Here is an 8157-nt window from a genome sequence, read left to right as displayed (position 1 = left end):
AGCAGAGCCGTACCGAGCCGAACAGGACCGTGCTAGGCCGAGCCGAGCCGAGCCGCACCGCCGAGCCGAGCCGTGCCCACCCCATCCGAGCCGAGCCGTGCCGATGGGAGCCCCCCGGGCCTGGCAGCGCTGCCCGGCGCCGCCTGCACGGGCAGGGCTCTCCGCCTGACGCAGTGAGGAGCTGCAGCCCTTCTCTTCTCGGAGGCCGGCTCCAGCACTGGGATTTGCTCGGCTCAGGCTGCGTTTCCCTGCCCGCCTCCTGCCCCCGGTCCGCCCGCCTGGAAGGGCGCGGGGAGCCGCAGCCGCCGAGTGCTCCCGCCGCCCATCACCGCGCCTCGGGGCTGGGCGCGCCGCCGAGCGCCGGGAGCCGCCGCCGAAGCAGGTAAGTGCTCCCGCAGCCCCCGCCGCAGCCCGCACGTTCATCCCCCTCCCTTCCTCTCGCCACCGACCCCCGGCTGAGCCCCCCGGTGTCTCCCCACCGCGGTGCCCGGGGACCCCGAGTGCCCGGCGAGCCCCACGCAGCCTCCGGTGGCCGCTCCCTGTCGCCAAACTTTTGGCGGCGGCAGCGCAGGATGGGGCTCAGCGAGCGGGGACCGCGGGGCGGGGGTCTCTCGGATCCGGCTACCCCTGTGCGACGGGGCGGGCGGGCCCGGAGCTCCCCCCTGCCGGGTCGAGGGCGCGAAGCCGGGGGAGCATCCCCTGTCCATGGGAGATCCCAACCTTGGGGTGTCGTGTCCCCCCCGTCCCCCCCCCCCAGGGCTTGCGGGGTGCATCCCTGTGCCTGTGGGGTGCATCCCTGCAGCCGCTGCAACTGTTGCCCGCGGGAAGCCCCGGTGCTCCGGGGTTAGAGCAGTGTCCTGCTGGGGATGGGGGTCTTCTGCTCCGGGAATGGGGCTCTATGTGTGTATGTGTCTCACCCAGCACCCTGATAACCCCGGCGGCCCCACACCTGGGGGCTGTGGTAGCGCCTCCCCAGGCTCTCTCCCCCTTTGCCCTCCCCCCAATCCCTCTGCATTCCCACGCCGGCAGCTCGGACCTGCCTCCCCACATGCGCTCCTCCAGCGGCTATTTCGGTCCTCGCGAAACGTGCTGCACATAGAGCTTTAATTAAAGAAAACCAGTGGAGGGGGACGGGCGTGGGGGTCCCTGCTCCGGTGGGGCGGGGGGACAGGCACAGCATCCGGCCGGGGGCAGCATCCTGTCCCGGTGCGGCTGCGGGTGGACGGCCCCGGGGGAAGCGGGGAGCAGGGGCTGTTCTGTGAGTTTGAGCCGCTCTCGCTTGCTTGTTTTTAAAGCCGGGAGTGGGGGACAGGCGGGAGCGTGTTCCTCCCCCCGTGGGTGTGTTGCAGTTTTAATTCTAATGACAGACGTTGCTGTAAAGTTCCGTCTCAGTTCCCAAATTCAGGCTGAGCCCGCGGGACCGGGGCGGGCGTTGAACCGCGGCCGGAGTTGCCAGAGAATTTGCTTGATTGATTTTAATGAAGCTTTAATGAAGCTGGGGGGGGCCGCTAGGGGTGCCCCGTCAGCACCCAGGCATGGGGCTGGGATGCCCCCCTCCTTCTTCGAGGGGGATCCCTGTGCAGGACCCCACCTGCCCGGGTCCTGCCGCACATTATGGGAGAGTCAGTACCCGGGGATGCCAGGGCGAGTGGGAGGCAGCTCCCCCCGGGGAAGGACCCCTCCAACCACCCCAAACAACCGTGTGGTCCTCAGCCCCATCCCGCTCGACGTGGAGAGGGGCTGCTTCACCCGTGCGCGGCTGGCCCCGGGCGGCAGCAGCGTCCCGGTGCTGGAGACGTGCTGGCCGTCGGGGTCCTCGCACCCTCCTCTCCTTTCTCCCGCTCTTCCCGTCCAGAAACCTCGGCATCTCCGCTCATCCCTGCCTTCCCCCGGACGGGCAGCCCGTGAGAACCGCGATGCTGCCCACATCCAGGCTGTGATTTGCAGCCCGGGGAAAAGCCCCACGGAGGGGAGGGGAGGTGGAAGGGGGGCCCTGTATCAACAGGCTCACCCGGGGCTGGGGCAGCCGGGCTCAGCCGGTCGCGGCCGCTCACACCTTCCCCGCCCGGGGACTCGCCTTCTTCCATAAGCTCCGGGCGTTTCTGTGCCGGTTTTGCAAGGTAATGAAATATTAAGAAGTTTGCAGCGGTGAATAAAGGGATCGTTAATAGAAACTGATGGCAACGTTGGCAAAGGGGGTGGCACCGCCTGTACAAACGGCACGGCTCACCGGGGAGCGGGCGGGGCCCTTCGGAGAGTATTTTTAAGGGGTTTCACCCCAAATTAACGGCTTGTCGCTTCAAGGCTCCGGCAGCGCCCAAACCCAGACGCTGCTCTTTACGTTTCCAACGATGTCTTTAAGGGAAAAAGCGGATTTTTCCGCCCTGCCTGGCTGGAAAGAACAACCCGGTGTCTGTGCAGAGAGGAGGCATCCCCGCCTCCCCCCCCCCCCTTCGAAGTTTAGCACCTAAAATAACCCCCTCCAGCACCTCCAGCCTGGCACCTTGCGGGGCTTAGACCAGTCCAGACCCTCTGTTTTGCCCCGGCCTGGAGGTTATAGATGCAGTGGGAGAAAATGGGCAGCAGGGTGCTTTCGGTGGCGGCCGGAGGATGCCTCCAGCATCCTCAAAGTGCAGCGAGGGTGTAGGTAGCGCTGGTTAGCTGGGGCACCCCCGTCTTGGGGAGGGCTGGGGCAGGAGTGAACTTGGCCCGGTGACCTGGAGGACCCCAGGATATGGGGGTCACTCGGGCCAGGGTTCGGTGCCTGACTGTCAGGGGGGCCCGGGCTCCCCACGCCGGGCTCAGCCGCTCCGAGCTTGAGTCAGCGCTTTTGTAAGCGGCGTGGATGGGGCAGCGCTGCGCGGAGCGGGATGCGGTCCTGCCGCGGAGGCAGCAGGAGAGGGGGAGCAAGAACGGTCTGCGGGAGAGCAGAGAGGGGAAGAGGGGCCGAGGGATACCCCGGGGGTACGGGCCCATCTGCTCCCTCTCGTCAGCAGCCGCTGCTCGGTGGCGGCGGGGAGTGGGATGGGGCGGGAGAAGGGAGACCCGACGCCTCGTTGACGGGCGCTTGAGACCGCCTGTAAAGCCCCCCGGGGCGGGTCAGTGCCGTGCCCACTCCCCAGCCCCCGAGCTGGGGTCGGTCCCAGGGCCCGGAGCTGCGTGTCCCAGTCCCGGCAGCCGCTGCGGGCTGGGGCAGCGCCGCTCTGTGACAGCAGAAAGTGGCTGGAAAGGGGCGAGGCGTCACACGGTCTGCCTCCGGGAGGCAGGGAAACGCTGAGGGACCGATGGGAAGGCATGAATGAATGAATCTCCATAAAGAGCCCCAAGCAGCAGGGAGAGGGAGAGAGGAGGAGGAGGAAAGAGGAGGAAGAAGCAGAAGGAGGAAGAAGGAAGAAGAAGGAAGAGCCGGAGCAGGGCAGGCAGCAGCAGCAGATGTGGCGCCGGCAGGTAAGGAGGTGCCGGTGGTCGCACATCCGCGCAATGGCAGGTTGGGGGGCACAGCCCGAGGAGGGGGGGCAGGAGCTACCGGTACCCCGCGTGTTTGGGGTTTAATTTATTTCATTTCTTTATTCATTTTATTTATTTATTTTAGGGGGGCTGTTTCCCTCCTGCCAGATGTGGGAGTCCCCGAACTTCCCCAGGACTCCCCCCCCCCCCCCTTCCCCATCTCCCGGTACTGCCGCCCCGCTTCCCCGATGGCTCCCGGGGGGGGGGGGGGGCTCCGGGCTGAGCCCCTTCCCCGGGACACCCCCTCCGCAGCGGAAGCCGTGCCCTGGCCCTGCCGAGCCGGGGTGGCAGCTTCTCGGAGGTGACCGGCACCGGCGGCCGGACCTGTCCCGCAGCGGGGCAGCCCCGAGGTGGGCCCAGCGCACCCGCCGGCAATGGAACCTCCTCTGCCTGGCTTCTAGATTCACCCTACTGGGGGGCGTCCAGGTGCTGCTTCGGGATGGGGTCAGTGGGGAGCTCCTCTCCCCCGGTCTCCATCACCGCTGACGTTACATAAGGCAGAGGAGTGTGTAGCGCTAGCACCGGCTGAAGCACCGGGAGCTCACCCAAGGATGCCCAGAGCAGAGCCCGGCACCGTTCAACTGCTCTCCATCCTCTGCCTCACCTGCCCCACTGCGTGGGGTGAGCCACCTCGCTACCCCCTTCCCCTTGCCCGCTACCTCCTTCCCTCTGCCCACTGCAGGGACTGTGCTTGTGGGTCACGCAAGCAGGCAGCTGGTGGGGACAGGTATACACATGCATACACACACATGCACACATACACATATGCATACACAGGCGTACACACACACACACACATACGTACACACAGACACTCCCTTCCCAGCCCTGCAGCCCGCGCTTTGCCTTGCACTAATGCTGCCCATGCCCATGCACACACCCCCCGTTTGCTGTAGCAGCCTTGCTCTCTCAGATGGGTCCACTCCGAGGAGATGCACACTAGAAGGGCTTGTGCACAAACACCCGCGGTGGGTCACGCTCTCAACACACACACGTGGGGGTACCGCACGCTGTGGGTGCCCGCCAGTGCTGGCGCAGGGGTGCTGGGTGCTCTCTCAGGCAGGGAACTCGTGTGGGATGGGGCTGGCTCCCAGCCCGGGGGAGTGCTGGGGAAGCTGCAGGCCTGGCAGGCGGTGGGCAGCTCTGCGGCTGCCCGCAGCGTTCCCCTCCCTGACCGAGGTGCTCTGAGCGGGGATCAATAATGCCTTTCTGATTGGCTTCAATTCCCCATTCAAAGTAGTCACTGCATTAGGACTTGATTTTTCTCCCCTTTGACTCCGGGCCAGATTAGATTGTGAATTTGGCTGATTTCAAGCAACTGAGGGAGGGAAGAGTCATACAGAGAGTGAGAGAGAACTGAAATATCCTACAGGATCCCCTGGAGGGGAGAGAAATCAGGTCTAGATAAGAGCTTGTTCTCCCTGTCTGGCTGATGCTTTCCTGTTTGATGATCACAAACCACAAGATATAACCTCTCACCAGGACACCTTAACTATGAAAGGTCAGGCTTTTGGTTTGTTCGAGGTGCAAGGTTTATTATTATGAGCTATGGATTATTTATTACAGCTCTCCCATCCTATGCACAGTGCATGCAAACAGAAGGATGTGTCCGGTGCTTCCGATGTTTCCGAGTCGAGCTCTGGATGTAGTGCTGCGGTTGGAAAAGCTGTGATGGGGACAGGACGTGGTCCATGCCCCAGAGAGCCCAGTGCTGTCCTGCCTGTTTGTACTCTCAACCCCATCCTCAGGCATGTTTTAATGATGCTTATTTTCCCTGTGCATGTGCTGGGTACCAGTGATAAGGTTGTGCCAGTGAAGCCCAGTATCCCAAAGGGACAAAGGAAGCAGCAGCCCCATCCTAGCTGTGCTGGTCCGCATGGAGTTTCTCTGCTGGTTGCTCCAGGGCTGGGATTTCACACCAAGAAAAGCTACAACAGCAGCACAGCAACACTCGCAGCATCCCAGCTGCTGGCGCTTGGCTGTGAATTGATGTTAACTCCAGGTGTAGGAAAAGCCTGGGATTAGGTGGTTTCTGAGCAAAGAGCACTGAAAAGCCCAGTGGAGTAGAGGGATTTAAGGAGGAGTTGCTGTAGGATAATGAGATGCTTCAGAAGATGAGGTTGTGGGGCTGGGGGCTTGATGCAGGTAGGTTGTGCCTTTTGGAGCTGTTTGTGATGGGGAAGCTGGGGGAAGCATCAGCAAGGGTTTTAGGTGAAGGGTGGAAGAGGAGGGGAAGCTGCTATGGGGGTGATACATGCTGGGAGCACAGCCTTGAGCAGTCTTTTTCATGATCCATTGTAGTTGTTGGATCGATTTGGTGTTGTGAACGCAGGGACTGGGGAGAATCAAGGTGAGCCCTATAGTGGGGGATAGATGGGGCTGAGTGTGGTGAGATGGAAGTGTGATGGTCACTGGCAAACTGGGCCCAGAGGGGGCTGGTGGGGAAGGAGAGGACCTGGGTGTGCTCAGTGGGATGGCTATGGAACCATGCATGGCCCCAAAGTGTGGGTGAGGTAGGAGACAGAGCTGTGAAAGTGGCAGGGCTATGGGGATGTTGAGGGGAAGGGGCTGGAGCCCCTGAGCCCTGGTCCCATATGTGCTACACCATGAAGAGAGCAGTGGCAGCCAGGGTGGCAGGGGTTTGGAGTGCAGAAAGGGGAGGAAGAGCATGAAGTGATACGTGAGGTGTAGTTTGGCTGCTGGAGTGGTGAATGTAGGTGCGGGACCTAGCACAAGGGTTGTCTGAGACACCCCTATAATAGAAATGAATGCTAATAAATGTCTAAGACAGGAGCTGTGTGAGTGAACTCTAGGTGAGGGGGACCTGGAGCCCTCAAGCACCATGAGGAGCTGGGGCAGGAGGGTCTGGAGGAGGTGGCATTGAGGATGCAGGGTGTGGATCAGCTTGTATAAGGGAGCAGGAGGGACACAACGGGGGGCCAGGGAGGTGGGGATGGAGTTGGTGTGGTTATGGCAGCAGCATGGAAGCTGTATGCATTTAGGAAACCCAAAGCTCAACAGAAAAAAAACCCTCCTTATGAATCAGGGGAGGCTTATGTGGTGTCATTTGGGTCCAGCCTCTGTACTGCCTGGCATCATCCCCCATGCAGTGTAAGGTTCAAGGTAAAATTCAACATGACCTAGTGGCTGGAGAGCCACTGGTCATGAGGAGAGCTCTCTGCAAACGTAATTGTGGCCAAATGCCTTGTGGAGCAGAGCATCCTACATCTGTCCTGGAGCCTGAGCATTTTCTCCCCTCTGGGTACCAGCAGGGGAGAATTGGGTGTCCCAGGATGGGGTCCAGATGTGTTACCCTTGTTCTTTGGGGTTCTGCCCAATTTGGGGACCAAACCATCAGGCTTTTTGTTCAAACACACCCATTGTATGTGGTCAGGGCTGTCTGTGGGAAAAGCCAAAGTGAACACAGCCCCACTGGCTTCCCCTATCCCTCTCCCCTTTGTGCTTAGGGGAGACTGGAGGGGAAAACTCCAAGGTTTGGGTTTTTGCCTCCTCCATTTCAGCATTTCTCTAGGAGCTGGACAAGGGCAGTCTCTGTAGCTCACTTGTATTTCTAAATCAGCACGAAGAAGTGTATGGAAATGTATGCATTTCACTGTATCAGCTGCTATCAGCTTTTAGCTTTATTACAGTAAGTGCAGAGTTTTTTGTGGGCCAAACTCATTCATTGGATTTAATGGAGTTAAACTGCAGGCAGCTTTGGCAACTTGTTTGTGTATATCTTTGGAAAATGGACAGGCAGAGGTAATAAATTCCATACTTTCGATGGCATCTTTTGGGGAAACATCTTCCAATATATCTTATCAACCACATGTATATTTTGCTACAGTATATGCTCATATCTAAGTGCAAGGTACTTTAATGTTGGTTTCTTTTTTTCCCCTTTCCTAGAGCTATATATATATGTGTGTGAACTTGGATTCACCTGTGTATTCCCTCATGCTGCTTTCCTTACAAGTGTCTTTAGCAGCTTGAAACAATTCTGCTGGATTTCTCTCTTTTCTTTTGGTGTATTTGTATCTCTTCCTAGAAACGCAGGTGTAGTAAGAGCCGTGAGCATCACTGCGAAGGGCTTGGAAGGAGGGAAGAATAATGCATGTAAAGCCTCTTGTTAAATACCCAAAGCAAAACTATCCCAGCTGCAAATGCATTATCTCGGAACCTTTCATAGGTACAAACATCAGCTGTGAAACCTTTGAGGGATCTTTCGTTCCCTTTTTCCTGAGCTGCTGTTTTCCTCCATTTCCAAGGTGTGATGGTATCACTTTCTCGACCTATGCTGGGATTAGATCCTGCTTGTGCAGGGCCTTTTCCAGTGTAACGTGCAGCAAACTGACACTTGAAGCTGTAGAAAAACATTATTTGTAGAAGATGGGTTCGTTTTCTGATGAGGTATTTGATGTTTTTCCAGGCTCTAAATAAATTGGACCCAGACTTGTGGCTGTTTGGCATAGGGAGGGGAGGTGGTTGATGAGCTGAGCTAATTTATCACCCAACTATGGCATATCAAATGGTTATTGCTGCCCCATATGGAGTGCTTGGTGTGCAGAGTTGAGGGGAGAGGGTATAAATATGTGGGGTAAATGTGAAACAATGGTGAGTGACAGGTACCTGGATAAATCTGGAGGTTCT

At 59.0% G+C, this 8157-nt stretch overlaps 1 protein-coding gene across 2 annotated transcripts in view; it reads left to right on the top strand.

Annotated features, from left to right (window-relative positions):
* The first annotated feature begins 246 nt into the window (after positions 1-246).
* ELFN1 (extracellular leucine rich repeat and fibronectin type III domain containing 1) overlaps positions 247-8157 on the top strand; it is a 106089-nt gene continuing 98178 nt past the window's right edge. Inside the window, exon 1 of one of the 2 annotated variants that reach the window (XM_062613589.1) lies at positions 247-382. The gene's annotated coding sequence lies outside the window, so the exon portion shown is untranslated. Of the gene's footprint in view, positions 383-5514; positions 5653-8157 lie in introns of those variants that run through there. The other variant, XM_062613588.1, reaches the window with a different exon arrangement.

This window comes from Pezoporus occidentalis, unplaced genomic scaffold, assembly GCF_034315485.1.
Source record: "Pezoporus occidentalis ecotype Australia unplaced genomic scaffold, CSIRO_AGI_Poc_V1 ctg169, whole genome shotgun sequence".
NCBI classification, from domain to species: domain Eukaryota; kingdom Metazoa; phylum Chordata; class Aves; order Psittaciformes; family Psittacidae; genus Pezoporus; species Pezoporus occidentalis.
Note: the sequence above shows the minus strand (reverse complement) of the source record. Positions and strands in the feature narration are given on the sequence as shown.